This window comes from Oryctolagus cuniculus, chromosome 1, assembly GCF_051225735.1.
Source record: "Oryctolagus cuniculus isolate XC-2025 breed Fujian yellow rabbit chromosome 1, ASM5122573v1, whole genome shotgun sequence".
Taxonomy (NCBI): domain Eukaryota; kingdom Metazoa; phylum Chordata; class Mammalia; order Lagomorpha; family Leporidae; genus Oryctolagus; species Oryctolagus cuniculus.
The window spans coordinates 131,179,056-131,197,871 of NC_142867.1; the positions used below are offsets into that span (position 1 = coordinate 131,179,056).

At 40.4% G+C, this 18,816-nt stretch overlaps 1 protein-coding gene across 2 annotated transcripts in view; it reads left to right on the forward strand.

The window, feature by feature from the left end:
* Positions 1–200: 200 nt before the first annotated feature.
* ANOS1 (anosmin 1) overlaps positions 201–18,816 on the forward strand; it is a 131,664-nt gene continuing 113,048 nt past the window's right edge. The window contains exon 1 of one of the 2 annotated variants that reach the window (XR_016222258.1): positions 201–406. The gene's annotated coding sequence lies outside the window, so the exon portion shown is untranslated. The remainder of the gene's footprint in view (positions 407–18,816) is intronic. The other variant, XR_016222253.1, reaches the window with a different exon arrangement.

An 18,816-nucleotide genomic window follows, 5' to 3' on the forward strand; every position in this document is an offset into this window, starting at 1 on the left:
CAGCCCCACACGGTGAGTGAAGGTGGAAAGCGGCGGATTCCGATTGGCTTGGGAGCCTCGCGGCAGCGGCGCCGTCTCCTAGGACCTGGCGCACGCGCAGAACTGTAGGACAGACGACTATGGCGTCAAGACTCCTGGACGTCTCCTCCCTGATTGGACAGTTTGCATGACACGTCACAAACGACGCAGCCAAACAGCGTCCTCCGTAGCTGGGACGCCCTAAGCTCGGGTTGTGTGGATGGAAACAGCAGGAGTGGAGGCCTGGGTCAGGTGGGAAGCTGCTCCTCCTGGGCACTCCTCCCTGCTGCAGGAGGGCCTCTCACCTCCCTGCTGCCACTGCTGTGTCGCCCCGTGTCCCCCGTCCTCCCGGCGGATTCTTTCTGGAGCTTGCGGTAGCCTGCTGCAGGTGAGCTAGAATTTTGTCTGTTGGCTCATGGGCTTTCTTTTCCCTCGTATTTTTGCTCGTTTTTCTGTTTGGTCGTTTGTGTTACTTTTTAAGTATTGATTTAAAATGCTTAAAGATATCACATTTAATCCTTTTTTTCCCTTTTCTTCTGTCAATATCTGTTTTCTACTCTGCCTGTTGTTCTTTCCTGTTTTCTACTTGTTTCTTGCTGGTTCTTGGTGATCTATTGGATTTTATATATTAATCTTTCCAGCAATCTGATAAATTTACTCAGCAGTTGTATTTGTTTTTAGATTTTATGAACAATCTATTTTAATGTCTCCAATATATTGACCATATATTGCCTAGAAATTGATCTTTGTTGTTGTTTTCTTTCCACCCGACTACTTTTCTGATAAGAAGTTGGAGATAGTGGAGGCAGCCTGTTCTAGGTTACTTCCAGGAAAAAAGGTTTCCGTGACCCTGTATTGTGTTGTTTGTTACAGGATCTTTTAAAGAATCTTGATTAGCAAGGAAACCATTGCTTTACTATACTGCTAGCAGGTTTTCTTTTTAACTAGATGTTGAATTATTAAAAATTTTTCAATATTTCATCTAAATGATCATGCAATTTTCTTAAATTTATCAACTATCTGGAAAATTTACATGGCTTGTTTACCAAAGTTAACAGCTCTTGAAATTTTTATTATATCTTACTTGTTAGTAATTATGTTTTCACATGTGATTTCCTTTATTAAACTAATACTTCATGTGTATTTCAAGTTCTGGTCAACTTGCATCCTCATCAATGTTATGCTGGCTTTCCAAAAGAAATTTTAAAATACTCTCTGCTTATTTCCAATATGAATATGTGTGGGAAATGTAGGTGTGTTTATTTCTTTCTTAATATTTGGAATATTTTGTAATTCTAGATTTGAAATTTTTCTTCTATAACTTTTTTATTGGTTGGTTGCTAGTTTTCAAGTTATGATTCAATTTGTTTGTTCTAAGTAGGAGTTTTCCTAGTTCATGTTATATTTGTGTTGTTGGGAATTTGGTTTTCAATATATAATGAATTTTGACTTCTATTCAAATTTTACTCCTAAGACTATCACACATTTCTTCTAGCATCTTGAGAAGGATAAATTATCTATAAAGAATTATTTTAATTCTTAAAATTTGATATTAGTGTTACTTTTCCATTTGTATTAATAATTACTTTTACTTGTATGTTAATGTTGTTAACATTTAAAAAATATATCCTGGTTTGTGGTACTCTAAAACATATCATTTATATCTGTTATTATCATTTAGAATGCCTTTCTTCTATATGCCTTCAATTTCCTTTTTCTTTTTAATTCTTTTTTTTTTAAATGAACTTTGCTTTTTAATTTTTCAATTAGGAAGCTCAGATTGTTATCTTTTATTTCTTTAATTTCATCTTTTCACAAATTAAACATACTTTCAAATAGCTTTAAGCCTATATATCTTTAATGGCATGAATTTTTTCTTTTTTTTTCTTTTTTTTTTTTAAACTTTTATTTAATGCATATAAATTTCCAAAGTACGACTTATGGATTACAATGGCTTCCCCCCCATACCGTCCCTCCCACCCACAACCCTCCCCTTTCCCACTCCCTCTCCCCTTCCATTCACATCAAGATTCATTTTCGATTATCTTAATATACAGAAGATCAGCTTAGTATACATTAAGTATGGATTTCAACAGTTTGCTCCCACACAGAAACATAAAGTGAAAAATAATAGATGATTTTTTTCAAATGATGATGAAATCAGAGCAGCCCTATTGTCATGTTTAATCCCAGTGAGAGTCAAGTTGGGAATTGATAATTTCTTTTTTTTTTTTTTTTTTTTTTTTTACAGAGGATCAGTTTAGTATGCATTAAGTAAGGATTTCAACAGTTTGCACCCCCATAGAAACACAAAGTGAAATATATTGTTTGAGTACTCATTATAGCATTAAATCTCAATGTACAGCACATTAAGGATAGAGATCCTACATGAGGAGTAAGTGCACAGTGACTCCTGTTGTTGACTTTACCAATTGACACTCCTGAAGCTACAATGATTTTTAGTTTTTTATTCTAACATTCATATAAGGTTATAAATTTCCTCTAAGCATAGATTTTTCTGCAGCCTATTTATTCCCTCATAAATTTCCAACCCCTATATGTGCAGAGCCTGGCCACCTCCAGTGTCACCATTCCTATGTGACTGTAGCCATCACAGGTACATGTATTTCCATTCTTGTGCCTGAAGCACATCTGTTCTGATTGGTAAATCAATGCTTCAAACATTAGAGACAAATTCTTTACAGCTTGTAAGAGCAGGCAATCACAGCATATCAGCTACTGTTTACATGTCTGCAAAATTGCTACGGTGCCTGCAAATATATTATATTCTGTGCAAAACCTTGAAATAAATGTATAGTTTTTTTAAAACTACACATTCTATGAATATTTGAAAAATCATTCTATACATAAATTTCCAGTTTTCTAGCACCAAAATAAACTTACCTTTTAGTTTCATTATCCACAAAAATTTTGAAATCCTCATTGTTTATAATATATATATATATGATGCTTACATTTTAATTTTTTATAATCAAAAATATAATTTATTTTTCAAATAAGCAAATGAAAATTAAAAAAATTAAAAGATTGGTGTTTTTGTTTGTCACTTATGTTTTGAAGAGATCACTTGTTCTTGAGACTGGACAGTAGGATAGAAACAGTAAATGCTAAGACACAGAAAGGTGACAGTAGAAGTTCTGCAAGAGAGAGTAGTGGTATCTTGGATCAGTCAGGTAACATGAGAGAAATTGAGATCCTGACTTCCTTCACAATATATTAGAAACATCTCGTAAAACTTACTGAGTGAATTTGTGTTAGAGAATGGCATACTTATATATGATTTCTAGGTTTGGATGTTGGGCTAAAAGGTTGTTTTATTGACATCACTATAGAAAGGAAAGCTTAAATCAAAACAAAAATTTAATAAGGTGGTTAAGATTACTTAGGGTGGTAGGTAATTAGTAACATTGGTGAAATAAGGGCTACAGATGAGCCAAAATCTTTACAATACAGGGAGAATGTTTTCAAGATGAATGGTGTGATACTTCCACTGACTTGGTTTGGAGGACTAAGAAGTTTAGGGAAAGTTATATAAATGCAGTGCAGACAGCTCTCACCTTATGATGCTTAAGGATTTTTCCACTTTATTATGGTGAAAAAAGTGATATGTATTCAGTAGGAGCCATACATAAAATTTTTAATTTTGTTCTTAGGATAGCAGTCTGTGCTATGATACTCTCCTATAGTGCCCGGCAAATGACAGCAAGGGCCGCTCCCCATCAGCCACATGATTACAAGGACAAAAACTGATCCTTTACAGTGTGTTGTGCTTTTGAGCTCTACAGTTCAGTGAGATTGTGTATTGGATAATTGTTATTTTAATTTTTTTCCAAATTTTTAAATAAGTCACAACTAGTAAATCTATAAAAAGAGAAAACCTCAGGATCATCCGAAGCCAAGTATTACAGGATGAGCTGCAGACTGGTTTTGCTGTTTCTGATGGGAAGCCCTGAAGACTTTGGGCATGTTGACTTTGAAAAGTGAACAGACACTTTACACATCTATTCAAAGCATCATTGTTAGGAAAAGTATGGTTAGTTTAAGGGATCTGGGCCCACTTCATCATTGGAACAGCCTTGCTACTAGCTAGCCCAGAATGGAGCCCCTGGGGCTTGCCAGCATTTGCTATGAGGAAAGGGAGTTAAAAATGTAGTTCTATGAGGCCAGCACTATGGCACAGTTGGTTAAGCCACCATCTGCAGTACTGGGATCTCATATGGGAGTTTGAGCTGTGGCTTCTCCACTCACAATTCAGCTCCCTACTAGTGTGCCTGTAGGAACTCCTGGTTAATTGCTTTGGCCTGGCCCATCCCTGGAACATTGTAGTCATTTGGGGATTGAACCAGTGATGGAAGATCTCTCTCTTCACCATCCCCAATTCCCTAATGGCTTGTCCTTGGATCCTTGGGAGTTACCTGAACCCTTTCCTTTTTCTTTGCCATTACAACTATCACCATCCCTCTTTGATTTCAGTTTGGAAGTCCTAGAGGCATTTTCCTGGGAAGCAGAACTATTTCCACCTTTCCCAGCCATCAGTGTCTATTGTTCCTGGGGACCTTTGTGGTCAGCAGGTCTCTGAAAGCTTCTGCTATGCAGAGCCTGTGATCAGTCTCTTGCTGACCTTGGTGGAGTCCCTTGTGGAGTCTTTTTGTTCATCTGCTCCACAAGGACCTTCACCAAAAAAGCCTGCAGATTTTTTGTATTTAAAAAAAATCTTATTTATGTTACCAAGGTTTCATGCATTTCATATACAGGTTTAGAAAGATAGTGATACACCCCACATTATCCTCTGTCACACCAATATCCCAACCCTTATCCTTCCTACCTCTGCTGTTCCCACTCATAATTTTTACAGGATCCATTTTAAGTTTACTTTATACTCATAAGTTTAATCCTACATTAAATAACGAGTTCAACAATTGGTGTAAAGAAAAAAAATTGTTCCTCAACAGAAGACACGAGGGCTTTGTTCCTCAACAGAAGAGATGAAGGCTGTAAACAATCAGCAAATCTCAAAATAACCATTACTCTAGTGGATTACATTATAGGTACTGTATTAGTTACCACAGGTCAGAGAAAACACATTGTATCTGTCTTTTTGGCACTGGCTTATTTCATGAAGTATAATGACTTCCAGTTGTATCTGCTTTGTTGCTAAAGACAGGATTTCTTTTTTTTTACATCTGCATTGTACTTTATACCATAATTTCTTTATTCAATCAACAGCTGATGGACATTTAGGTTGATTCCATGTCTTAGCTATTATGACTTGAGCGGAAAATAACATGTAGGTACAGATAACACTTTCATATGCTGATTAATTTTGTTTTGGGTAAATTCCCAGGACAGGGATGGCCTCATCATATGGTAGATTTATATTCAGATTTCTGAAGTATATACATACTGCCTTCCACAGTGGCTGGACCACTTTACCTTCCCATGAACACTGGGTTAGTTTACATTTTTTAATGCTGCATCCTCACCAGCATTTGTTGTTTATAGATTTCTGTGTGAGAGCCATTTTAACTAGAGTGAAGTGAAATTGCATTGTGGTTTTATTTGCATGTCCCTAATTGCTAATTGCTTTCTTTTTTTCTTTTTTTTAAATGTATCAATTTATTTGAAAGGCAGAGTTACAGAGAGGAAGAGAAAAAGAGAGATATAGAGAGGAAGAGAGAGAGAGGGAGAGAGCAAGCTTCCATCCATTAGTTCACTCCCCAAATGGCTGCAACACTCAGAGCTGGGCCAATCTGAAGCCAGGAGCCAGGAGCTTCTTCCCACACAGGTGTAGGGGCCCAAGCATTTGGGTCATCTTCTACAACTTTCCCAGGCCATAGCAGAGAGCTGGATTGGAAGTGGAGCAGTCAGGACTCAAACTGGCACTATGGGGGATGCCAGCACTGTAGACAGTGGCTTTACCTGTTTGCCACAGTGCACTCCCTTTGAGCCTTTTTTCCAGTATCTGATGGCCATTTGAATTACCTCTTGAAAAATGCCAGTTCAAGTCCTTCACCCATTTCTTAATTGGAATGTTTGTTTTGTTGTTGTTAAATTTCTGTAGCTCTTTATAGATTTTGTTTATCAACCATTTATCATCTGGATAGTTTGTGAGCATTTTCTCCCATCATGTCAATTGTCTCTTCACTTTGGTGAGTGTGTCTTTTGCTGTGAAGAAACTTCTCAGCTGAATGTAATCCCATTTGCCAATTTTGTATTTGATTTCCTGTGCTTCCATGGTGTTTTTTTTTTTTCAAAACTACTTTACCTATGCCAATGTGTTACAGAGTTTCCCCAATGTTCTTTAGTAATTGGATGGCACTGGATCATAGATTTAGGCTTTTGATACATTTTGAGTGGATTATTGTGTAAGGTATAAGGTGGAGGTCTTGTTTTATATCTCTGCATGTAGAAACCCAGTTCTCCCAGCACCATTTTTGAAGAGACTGTCCCTGCTCCAGGAATTCATTTTAGCTCCTGTGTCAAGGATAAGTTGGTTGTAAATGTGTGGATTGATAACTGGAGTTTCTATTCTGCTCCATTGCTCTACACGTCTGATTTTGTGCCAGTACCAGGTTTTTCTTCTTATAGTTGCACTGTAATATGCCTTGAAATCTGATATTGTAATGCTTCCAGCTTTGATTTTATTATATAATATTAATTTAGCTACTTGGGATCTCTTGTGTTTCCATATGAATTTCATCATCTTTTTCTATAGGTCTGAGAAGAATGCCATTGGTATTTTGATTGGGATTGCATCAAATTTGTAAATTGCTTTCGGTAGCATGAACATTTTGATGATATTAATTCTTCCAATCTGTGAAAATTGAACATTTTTCAACTTTTATATCTCCTATTTTCTTGTTTAGTGATTTGCAGTTTTCACTGTAGAGATATTTGACATCCTTGGATAAACTTATTCCAACATATTTAATTCCTTATAGCTATTGTGAATGGAATTGATCTTAAAAACTCCTTCTCAGCCAATGCATTGTTTGTGTATACAAAGGCTATTGCTTTTTCTGTGTTAGTTTTATATCCTGCCACTTTATGAAAATCTTTTTATGAGTTTCAATAGTCTCAGTGCAGTCTTTTGGATCTCTGGTATATACGCTCGTGTCATCTGCAAATAGGAATACTTTATTTTCTCTTTTCCAATTTTTGTTCATTTGATTTCTTTTTCTTGTATAATGGCCTCGGCTAATGCATACAGGACTATATTGAACAGGAATGGTGATGCTTGCTGGTTTTGGACTTAGTGGGAATGCTTACAACTTTTCCCCATTCAATAAGATGTTGGCTATGAGTTTCTCATAAATTGCCTTGATTGTGTTGAGGAATGTTCCTTGCATATCCAGTTTTATAAAAGTTTTTATCATGAAAGAGTATTGTATTTTATCAAATGCTTTATCTGTATCTTTTTAGATAATCTATATTTTTTGTTCATCATTTTGTGAATGTGATGTTATCACATTTATCATTTGCAAATGTTGAACCATCCCTGCATAGCATGGAAGTTTCCCACTTGGTCTAGGTGAATGATCTTTCTGAAGTGTTGTTGGATTTCATTAGTTATGTGATTGTGTGTGGGGTAGTCTACAGTGAGATAGTCTACACTGGGGCTCAACTGTTAAGGCTTAAGTGGTTGAACAGTTAGGGATCATATTCCTCCCTCTACAGTTGAGGGATCTTAGGCTAACACTCTGTTTTTTTCTTATCTAGAAAATAGGCAGAGTAGTGGCATTACACTGAGAATGATGTTGGGAGTCTGCTGTGAGTAAAAGTGTTTGGTAAACAGATGTGTGCCTAGTACATAAAAGTGCTCACACCTGAACATGCAGAGACAAATGTGTGCATTGTACACAAAGACATCCAAACAAGCACATGTGCATTCCTGGATGTGTGCCAGATACCTGTAAGGTGCTCACACAGAGCCACAGCTGCATGCAGAAATTACACCAGGCACACTGGAGGTGCTCATACCTGCACATGGGCCTGCATGAATGTGTGTCTGGCATACAAACATTTCCACACCTGAATAAGTACACTTAGATATGCACCTGTTACACAAAGATGTTCACAGAAGCACATGTGTTTGCATGGCTATGTGTCCGGTACACGGAAGGAGTTCATATTCATGTGTACACATAAGGCCCCAAAGATGGAAGTAGACACAGGTTATGTTGGGTACCCAGGTACCCAACTCAGACAGGGTGTCCAGATAGGCCCCAGGCAGAGGTTATGTAGGTAGACTATCAAAAAAGATGTCAGAATGATTTGGCACACTGCAGGTATTAATAAAAGTTGTCCCCATTCAGCCTGAAGAAAGTGTGCGACCTACAAGATGAACAAGCCACATTTGTTTCATAAAACATTTTCTGGAGCAAATGACCTGCAGAGGAGCACTTTTCAGGCCTCTCGGCTAAGAGGATCATTTTCCCTCTGGATTTTGCCTTTATCACCTGTACTTTTGCAGAGGACTTCCTGCTGCTGCATTTTCTTAGCACAGGAGCCCATCACCTTTACACCTCTCATGGCAGACACAGATCCAGACACAGGACACAGGGAATTTAAGGGTCACCTGATAAAACCAAGACAGAAGATGTGGTTTGTTTCCTATCTGGACATCCTGCAAAAATAAGCTCAGTCTCAGGTAAGAACTGCAATATTATGGCTGAAGGATAGTAGGAGTAACTCAGATCCTGAGTGCTGCAAAGACAGATATCTTTTTATGAAGATTTATTCATTTCTTTGGAATGCAGAGTTACACACAGAGAGGGAGACACACCACACACACACACACACACACACACAGAGGCAGGGTGGAGAGAGACCTTCCTCCACTGGTTTGCACCACAAATGACTGTAATGTCTGGTGCTGAGCCATGCAGAAGCCATGAGCCAGGATCGTCTTCTGGGTCTCCCACATGAGTAGCAAGTCTGCAAACACTTGAATAATTCTCCACTGCTTTTCCCAGGCCATTAGCTGGGAACTGGACCAGAATAAGAGCAACCAGGGCCAGCGCCGCAGCTCAATAGGTTAATCCTCTGCCTGTGGCACCAGCACAACAAGTTCTAGTCCCGGTTGGGGCACCAGATTCTGTCCCAGTTTCTCCTCTTCCTGTCCAGTTCTCTGCTGTGGCCCAGGAAGGCAGTGCAGGATGGCCCAAGTGCTTGGGCCCTGCACCTGCATGGGAGACCAGGAGAAGCACCTGGGTCTTGGCTTCAGATCAGCGCGGTGCACTGGTCGTCGTGCACCAGCCGCAGCGACCATTGAGGGGTGAACCAATGGAAAAGGAAGACCTTTCTCTCTGTCTCTCTCACTGCTCACTCTGCCTGTCAAGAAGAAGAAGAAGAAGAAGAAGAAGAAGAGGAAGAGGAGGAAGAGGAGGAAGAGGAGGAAGAGGAGGAAGAGGAGGAAGAGGAGGAAGAGGAGGAAGAGGAAGAAGAGGAAGAAGAGGAAGAGGAAGAAGAGGAAGAAGAGGAAGCGGAAGAAGAGGAAGAGAAAGAAGAGGAAGAGGAAGAGGAGGAAGAAGAAGAGGAGGAGGAGGAGGAGAAGAAAAGAAAATAATGCCAGGTTTTGGGAAAAAAAAAAGAGCAACCAGGATGTGAACTGGTGCCAGCCTTTCAGATGGGAGCTTTAGCTGCTGTGCCACAACAGCAGCACCCCTCGATGACCGGTTCTTATCTGCTTGTTTTCTGCCCCCTTACTTAACTATAAGGAAATTATTTTTTATTCTCACATGAATTATCAATTAGAAATACAGGACACACTGATAAATTTTAGTTTCAGATAAACAATGAATACCTTTTATTGTGTTCTTCATTGCAATATTTGGGAACTAATTGTGCCAAAACATTGTTATTTGTTTGAAATCCTAATTCAACCGAGAATTCTGAAATTTATCAGCAACCATTTGTTTGTTCCTGCAAACCATGGAACAAAAGTTGGATGAACTACTCCCATTCTGCTTAGGGAGTTCCCATGGGGGTAGGGAAATTTTATCCACTACTTTCACTAGGGTAAACCCAGCTTTCTTTTTCTCTCAAGTTTCATTGAAATAGGTGATGAAAAAGGTTGTATAACTCATTTATGGATGAAATTTCCAAGTTTTGCAACTAAGGAATTACAGGTCCTTGTTCAATCTCATTTCCTTAAAACCCTTTCTTGTACTCATTCCTTCTGGGATACCAAGAACAGAGTTAGACGGGATTACTGAATACAAGCACCTTGCACCCCTTTTCCCCAAAAGGCCCTGAAAAGTGAGTGAGGAAATCATAGCTGTTCAGTCCTCCTAGAGAACATTAATATCTTTTGATTTTTATAATTCAGAATTCATTGCTGTTAGTCTTCATATTCCACAATACATCATCCAATCTTATAGTTCCTTGGTACTTTCTTTTTTAAAATTCTTTACTCCACCCAGTTGCCCCTCTTCCAGGCCAGCTCTCTGCTGTAGCCAGGGAGTGCAGTGGAGGATGGCCCAAGTACTTGGGCCCTGCACCCCATGGGAGACCAGGAGAAGCACCTGGCTCCTGCCATCGGATCAGCGCGGTGCGCCGACCGCGGCGGCCATTGGAGGGTGAACCAACGGCAAATGGAAGACCTTTCTCTCTGTCTCTCTCTCTTACTGTCCACTCTGCCTGTCAAAAAAAAATTCTTTACTCCAGAGAGACCTATGAAGACAGTTTACAAGATAACTTACAATCCAGGAAGCATTACATTGGAAATGCTGATCTCTCTTCCTAAGAATGAACTGATAAATACCTATGGGTGCCCATTAGAGGGATATCTGTGCACCAGTCTATTGCTAGCTGAACACATTTTGTTCACCTGAGAAAAGCCCCATCTCTTAGTAGAGGAATTTCACTAAGGAATCTCCTGCATCTGGACAGCTCAAAAGTGAATATCTCAACAGGTGGACAGCATCTTCATGCAACAAAAAGTGCCACTCCCACTGTGAAGGTTCATCCTCACCAGGCAGGATGTGTGCTCTGATGAGCATGATGAAAGCAACCTTTCAAAAACCCTACTCTGCATATCTGGGACATTTTGTGTTTCACACAAACTAAATAAGAAGGTGGAGTGGCTCTGCTCATGCAGCTCTTAATTATGATAATGATGTGACAAAATAGTCAAATGTTTGTGCTGAGTGCCATCTAGGAGGCAATAAAAGTGTGGGTAATTATAACAACATAAAGAAAAGGAAATGAAAGACAAGTTGGAAAATACCTATCAACGTACAAATGGTGATTGTGGGAGCACTATGTGTTTAAGTTTTTCTTATGATTTGTTGTCTAAAATCTCCTCTCCCCCCTCCCCTCTCTCCCCTCTCTCCCCTCTCTCCCCTCTCTCCCCTCTCTCCCCTCTCTCCCCTCTCTCTCCTCTCTCTCCCTGCCTCTTCCTTTCTGTAACCCTGCATTTCAAAAAAATAAACAAAAAAGTGAACATGAAAGACCCAACCTTAACAAACATTGGTAAATCACTGATATCCTAAGGTTTACAGATTTGCTGGCACCCTGCGATGCTTATGTGATGAAGACCACTGTTGCACTGAAGAGGTGCACCAGATTGGGCAGGTTCTTCTGGGATAGACTATGTGGCAGGAACTTGGATGAGGACAGGAGAGATAGGGAAGGCATTCATGCTAAGGGCAAATGTCAAGATAAAGGAAGAGAGGTGGGGAAGCATGCTTGTTTAATTAGAAAATGGTTATTTAGAAAGTGGGCTCAAAAATAGATGCAGGCACCCCAGAATTGATATACAACAACCCATCATATTGGAAGAATTAATTGGGATTTCTGAGTTTTTTTAAGTAAAGGTATCAGTGCAACCTGTTGTATATGCTTTTAAGGAAAAGTGTCTGTCTTTTATGCATGTATGAGTATACTGTACACATGTATGAGCTGTGTACAGCAAAGCAAGTCCTTACTGACAAGAGTATTTAACCTTCTTCACCTGGTATTGGGGAAGTACCTTCAACTCTCCCTGACAATTTCTTTGTCTATTTAGCCCTAACATGGTTTGCCTTTTTTAATTTTTAAAGTTGTTTGTTATTTATTTACCTGAGAGGGAGAGAGAGAGGAAGAAGAGAAGGCAGGAAGGAAGAGGGAGAGGGAGAGAGAGAGGAGAGAAAGGAGACAAAAGACAGAGCTCCCCTATGCCCTGGTTCATTTTCAAAATAGGTGGAACAGCCAGGAATGGGCTGATCCAAAGCTAGGAGCCAGGGATTCCATCCGTTTCTCCAGTGTAGGTGGCCATGACCAAGTATTTGTGCCATCAACTGCCGTGTCCCAGGATTTGCACCCAAAGAAAGCTGTAGTGAGGAGATCAAGCTGGGAATGGGATTAAGGCACTCTGATATAGGATGCAGCTGTCTTGATAGACATCTTAATGCTTATCCCTGCTTTTTTAGGTAATAGTCATGGTAATTAGACTTCATGCCTATTTAGAATGTTTAGGAGCTTTCAAGTCAGCTTAGGGCAATTCTAGACATGGTAGATTCTGTTTCATGTCTAGCAACATAAGGAGATGCTTCTCTTCCTCTATTTCCTTTTTTCAAACTTGTGTGAAACAAGGATGATAAATCAGTCAAGAGAAAGTCACTGTCAGGGCTGAATTGTGCCCCCCTCACCCTCAAGCCCTGTGTTGAAATTATGACCTGTAGTACTCTGCTATTTTGTAGGAAGGTCATTATGTTATCAGGGTGAGGTTATACTAGACCAGGGTGAGTCACAATCTGATATGGATGACATCCGTATGAAATGGATTTGTAGGCAGACATAGGCAGTCAGAATGCAATTGAAGTGCAAGTGAAGGCAGAGATCAGCGGGATGTGTCTACAAACCAAGGACACCATGGATTGCCAGTATCCCACCTGGCACTAGGAGAGAGGCCTGGAGCATATTGCCCTCCAGAGTTCTCAGAAACAGCCAGCCTGGCTGAGCATGATCTCAGACCTGCAGACTCCAGATCTGGAGGACAATGCACGTGTCTTGTAAGAAGCCATCCAGAGTATGGTGCTTTGTGATGGCAGCCCTGGAAAACTAACAGACATCAAGGCATTCTTGCCAGTTTCTCAAATGCAATCTGGCAACTCAGAGGAGCAAATCATATAGTACCATTTTACCATGACTTTAAAATAATTTATTTTATTTGAAAGAGAGAGAGAGAGAGAGATTGCTACTGAACTGATCTTTAAATATTGGTTCACTGCTCAAATGCCCACAGCATCTGGAACTGGGCCAGGCTAAAAGCAGAACAAGAAACTCAACTCAGGTCTCCCAACCAATTATACCATAACCTCTGCTGCTGCTTGTGGAGAGTCAGTACTTGAACTTAGACACTCTGGCATGGCATGTGGGCATCTCAATCAGTGTCTTAACCACTATACCAAATGCCAGCCCTCTGAAGTTTTTGAAGGACCCCCATATTTTTGTCATCCTGCACAAGATTATGTTTCTCCAGGGATAGCTGAGGCCCTGGCTATAGTCATCTTTCATCTCCACATTAAGCCCAATGACTGAGCCACAAAACACTAAGAAATGTTGAATAGATGATGGAGTGAATGAATGGATAACTATGCCTCTGTTCTCTCTCCTTCTGGAAACTGCATCTCCATTTGGCCTAAGGGACATCATCTCCCACCCTCATAGTCTCTATAGTAAAATGTGGCTGGTTCCCCCAGCCAAGGGTTGGGCACAGGGCCTGAGTCTGAGCCTATCACTGCATTCTACACTCTTTCCAGAGTGGCTGATTTCAGTAATTGTGTAATAAGGGCTATTGGCACTTCAAGTAATGGGGAGGGATATGATAGCATCCTGTTTGAGCTAACAAGGAGAATGAGTCTTTTCTGCTTAACTGAGTGTGGCAGTGGTGCAGGTCTGACAGTGTTGGGGGTTGCCCTTCTCCCAAGGTTCCTTAGGCAATGTAAGGTCAAGACATAGATCCCATATTTGATTTTGAAAGCTGGATCATGCTGCTTCTACAGTTAGGTCCACACATGGACTTCAGAGTTGTGAGCCAAAAGTTTCCTTTTCCTTTTTGACAAATTTGTCTTAAGCTTTCCTTTTCTCCCTCTTTGAAACAATTCTAAAATACAGATGATGAAATTTATCATTTGAAATATGCACTTCAGTGGCATTAACTACACTCATACTATTATACAGCCATTACCTTTATCCATCTCTAGAACATTTTTCCTCATACCTAATTAAAATTTGGTACTCAATGAACATTAACTCTCTATTGCTCTTTGCACCCCTGTCTCTGGTGACTTCTGCCCCATGCTTTCTGTCTTTATGAATTTGACTGCTTTAGGGATCTCATAGAAGAGGAGTCACACCGTATCTGTCATTCTGTGACCATCCTATTTCACTTGGCATGACTTTAAGTTCACTCATGATGAAGCAAGTGATGGAAATTCCCTCTTAACACTGATAAATATTCAGTTTTATCAATTGACCACATATTTTCTGTTCACACAGCTATTTCTGGGAAATTAAGGTTACTTCTATCTTTGATTAATGGGAATAATGCTTCTGTGACCACACATGTATACATCTTTGTTCTGAGTCCTTGCTATCCATTCATTTTACTATATGAGGATACTTCAAGTTACTTATTGAGTAGCTGAATTAAAATATATTTATTTTGGTGAAACATCTTGAAATCCATACAAACTTTTTTAATACACAATTTTATGAACTTGGATGATCTCTGATTCTCATGGATTTCAAAATTTTCCATGAAAATGAACTTAAATTTTAATTTGATATTCAGTGAACTTTTGGAAATATCCATGTATCCAGTATGTTGAATAATATGGTAATTTTATTTTTAATTTCTTTGGTGAACTGCTATATTGTTTTTAAATTCCCACCTGTTGTGCACAATAATTGGATTCTCTGTTACAACTAAAATAGTTTTCCTTGATACAGAACCCCCATCCCTGAATCATCACCTGATGTTACTCCCTGAGAAACATCCACTATGGTCTATTAAAACATGTCACCCCCAACTGTTTATAAACACACATTGATATTAAGACTTTTCCTGGAGGGGTGATGCTTCAATCTCTCCTAAGTTTTTAGCAATGATAGGTGGCTGTGGTAGTACCACATCTTGTCCTTTATCAGCAGTCCTAGTTCCTTTTAATCTTTCTGATATTCCTGGTAACTAGCCTGTAACCTCTCATGAGGATCTCCTTGAAAAGAATTCCAAACAGACCATCTGCTTTGGTCACTGTAAGCCCTGAAAAGCCCCAACACTGCTGACCATTCAAGACTTGGCATCCATTGACACGTCAGAAGTGCAGTCCCTTATTTCTGAAGGATCAGAGGGAGAAGGGGTAGCACTGTTGTCTGCACCTGTAGGGGGAGGGTCTGGACACCTCATACTCTGACACCCTTGAGCAGGCCTGAGCTCCCTCTGGGTGTAGTACCTGTAGTGACAAATAGAAGGTCTCAGATGCATGCTAGTGTCCATCACCTTCCATGCAAGCTCTGTCTTTCTGATAATCCGCATGTGCACAGAAATCAGAGGGCCAACAACCAAAAGTCCTGGAAGGAATGCACAAGAGGTTCATTGTGAACAAGATTAGAACACACATGGGCAGTACTCATCATCATGGGGAGAAATAAATTTTTCAAAGAGTAGAAAATAATTTGGATCTTTTAAAAGAAGTCAACATTAAATCATTAATGGTGAGAAATTGCATTAAGATTCAAAGAATCAGTAATAATTTCAATTTTTTCCATTTTGCTTGTCTCGGATCTCTTAGTCTCATAAAACACACCTGTTGCTCATATCCTGAGGTGAGATTGGAACAGGTGGAATGGATGAGGAATGGGATCCTTATCAGCCATCTATTCTTTCCCATGGCCACAGTGCTAATGATGCTGGTATCCCTTCCTCTGGATCTGATCACTTCTCAGGCAGCAGCCTTCTCTAGCCCTGCTAAATTCTGTAGGCCCACTATGATTTAGTTTTTGTTTGTTTGCTTTTACGCTACTATGGTTCAAGTTTTTCTCTGAGGGTCTGGGACAGCCTATGACAAGATTGGACTGTCCTAACCAGGAGAAGAACTTGGTCTCAGGGTTACTTTATGTATGTAAATATGTAGAACAAAGGAATGGGGGTAGGCTGTGATGTGGTCAAAAGGATCAATGAACTCAATTCTCTACTACTTTGTGGTGAGAGTGTTCAGCTGTTCATGAGGACATTATGAAATGAACAGAAGTTACTTTTCATACTAGCAGGACCCTAATGGGTATCTCACGTGTTCACTCTGTTTTTGGTCATATTGATAATCAGTGGTAATATTTGGGACCCAACTTAATTGAAGGCACTGGGTCAGCCATTCACATGCACCATTTAATTGACAGTCACTAGTCCCAGAAGGTAAGGACTTGCATAACACCTGTCTTCCAGATGAAGAAACTGAGTCCCAGGGAGGTGAAGAAAACTGCTTAATTTGCTGTTGAGTTCCCCAGTGGGGACTTGAACCTGGGCCTTCCAAGTCTTTATCTGTGAGCTACTGTGTGAAGACACAGAAGATAATTATATTAACTGTATGCCCATACTCCTAATACCATCACAACCTTTAGCTGCTAACCAGCTCATCAGACTAAGTCCTATGCCTATAGGAGTGGAAAGGAAGAAACATAGTTTGTCAAGGGGAGGGGGCACAGATTTGGATTTTTGCAGCATCAGACAGGAAGGACTCTGGGGATAATCTCCAGAAAGGATTTGATGGGAAAAGAATTTGCATGGATGTTTGGGAAATGTCCAGGATGGAGAAGATACACACAATGAAGGTGCTGGAAGATCACTGCTGGATTTAAAGCAGAGAATTTTCATAATTTTTAGGTAGGTCAGGGCCCAGTTTGCTAGGGAAAAGACCCCTGATGAGATCATGATCAGCCATAGGCCTGGGATAACTAGGGGTAGAGCTAGAAGTTCAATAACAGCCCTACCCACAGCCTGGGCATAAAATGTCAACATCATCAGGCTTAGAAAAAATGACTAAATTTTCTCAGAATTTTTTTCAAAATTAATTTATCTGGGGTGGTGGTACATGGAGACAGAGACCCTGGGAGAGTTTTTCATCAGTTGGTTCAATCCTCAAGTGTCCACATGGCTGAAGCTGGGCTTGTGTCTGGCTGGAATCAAGGTCCAGGAACTCAGTCCAAGTCTCCCATGTGGGTGGAAGGGGCCCAAGTGTTCAAACCATTACCTGTTGCCCCCAGGGATTTTATTAGCACAAAGATGGAAATTGAGCCAAAGCTCTCTAATGTGGGCATCTTAACTGTTAGTCCAAACACTCCTCTCTGAGAAATCTTGTCCTGAGCAAATGAACAGCAGAATAGTGTTCATCAGCCCTGCCTTGCTGTGCCATGCCTTCCATTCCAAGACAGCTGTAAGGATGAAACAAGGCAAGTGAGGGGAACAGTGACATGTCAGTGACAGGTGTGTGGAGTCAGTAGAGATAGAGTTGAGTGGTTTTCTTATGGACTGCTTGCCAGGTGCATGCTCTAGATCATAATCTAACTGAATCCCATCCAAGAACAGAAAAAAAATATCTCTTTGGCCAATGTTTCATACGTTTTAGAGCATAACAACTGTTTATAGAGCATTTACTCTGTGTGAAGTATAATAAATAATCTAGAGCTGTTTTTAAGTATATGGGAGTATGTGTATTGGATGTGTGCGATTGCTAGACCCTTCCAAACAAGGGAATTGAGTATCAATAGGTCTGCTGTCAGCAGGGGACTCTGAACCAATTCCCCAAACCAAGGAACAATTGTACTGATGCTACCTTCATTTTCTAGATGGAGAAATGGGAGACTTCTTCTAAGGTCACACAGCCAGTAAGTTGTAGAATGGGGATTTAGATTTAGGTTTTCCTGACTCCATGGCACGTTGCAATCTGTTCATTTTACTCTATCATAAAGCCCTAATTTTAGTAAATATATATATGTGTATATGTATATATATGTATATGTGTGTGTGTGTGTATATATGTATATACTCTTAGCTCACTGAAGCAGGAGAAGGATCCAGGGAAAGGAAATTCTGAAGCACCGCTAATTTTGGTCGCAGCAAGGCCCATCATGTTTAGTGGGATCAGCGCAGAACTGAGGTTGGGAGACTTGGATGCCATTCTCACAGATGCACAGTCCATTGCCACTGAGGCCATCTGCACATCGGGAGCAAAGGCATGCCTTGTGGATTGTTAGGACACATACAAGCAAAGGAGTCCCGGAACTCAAACTGAATCCCTCTTGAACTCACTTTTCTGGTCTCCTTGAGGGAAAGTAATTCATCTGGGTACCAATCAAGATGAACATGATGAACTTGGTTTTCTTGAGTCAGGATTTGGAGCTTGAAGGGAGTTCATAAAAAGGAATCACAGTAAGGCCGGCGCCGCAGCTCACTAGGCTAATCCTCTGCCTTGCGGCGCCGGCACACCGGGTTCTAGTCCCGGTCGGGGTGCCGGATTCTGTCCCGGTTGCCCCTCTTCCAGGCCAGCTCTCTGCTGTGCCCCTGGAGTGCAGTGGAGGATGGCCCAAGTCCTTGGGCCCTGCACCCCATGGGAGACCAGGATAAGTACCTGGCTCCTGCCATCGGATCAGCGCAGTGCGCTGGCCGCAGCGCGCTGGCCGCGGTGGCCATTGGAGGGTGAACCAACGGCAAATGATAGACCTTTCTCTCTGTCTCTCTCTCTCACTGTCCACTCTGCCTGTCAAAAAAAAAAAAAAAAAGGAATCACAGTAAGA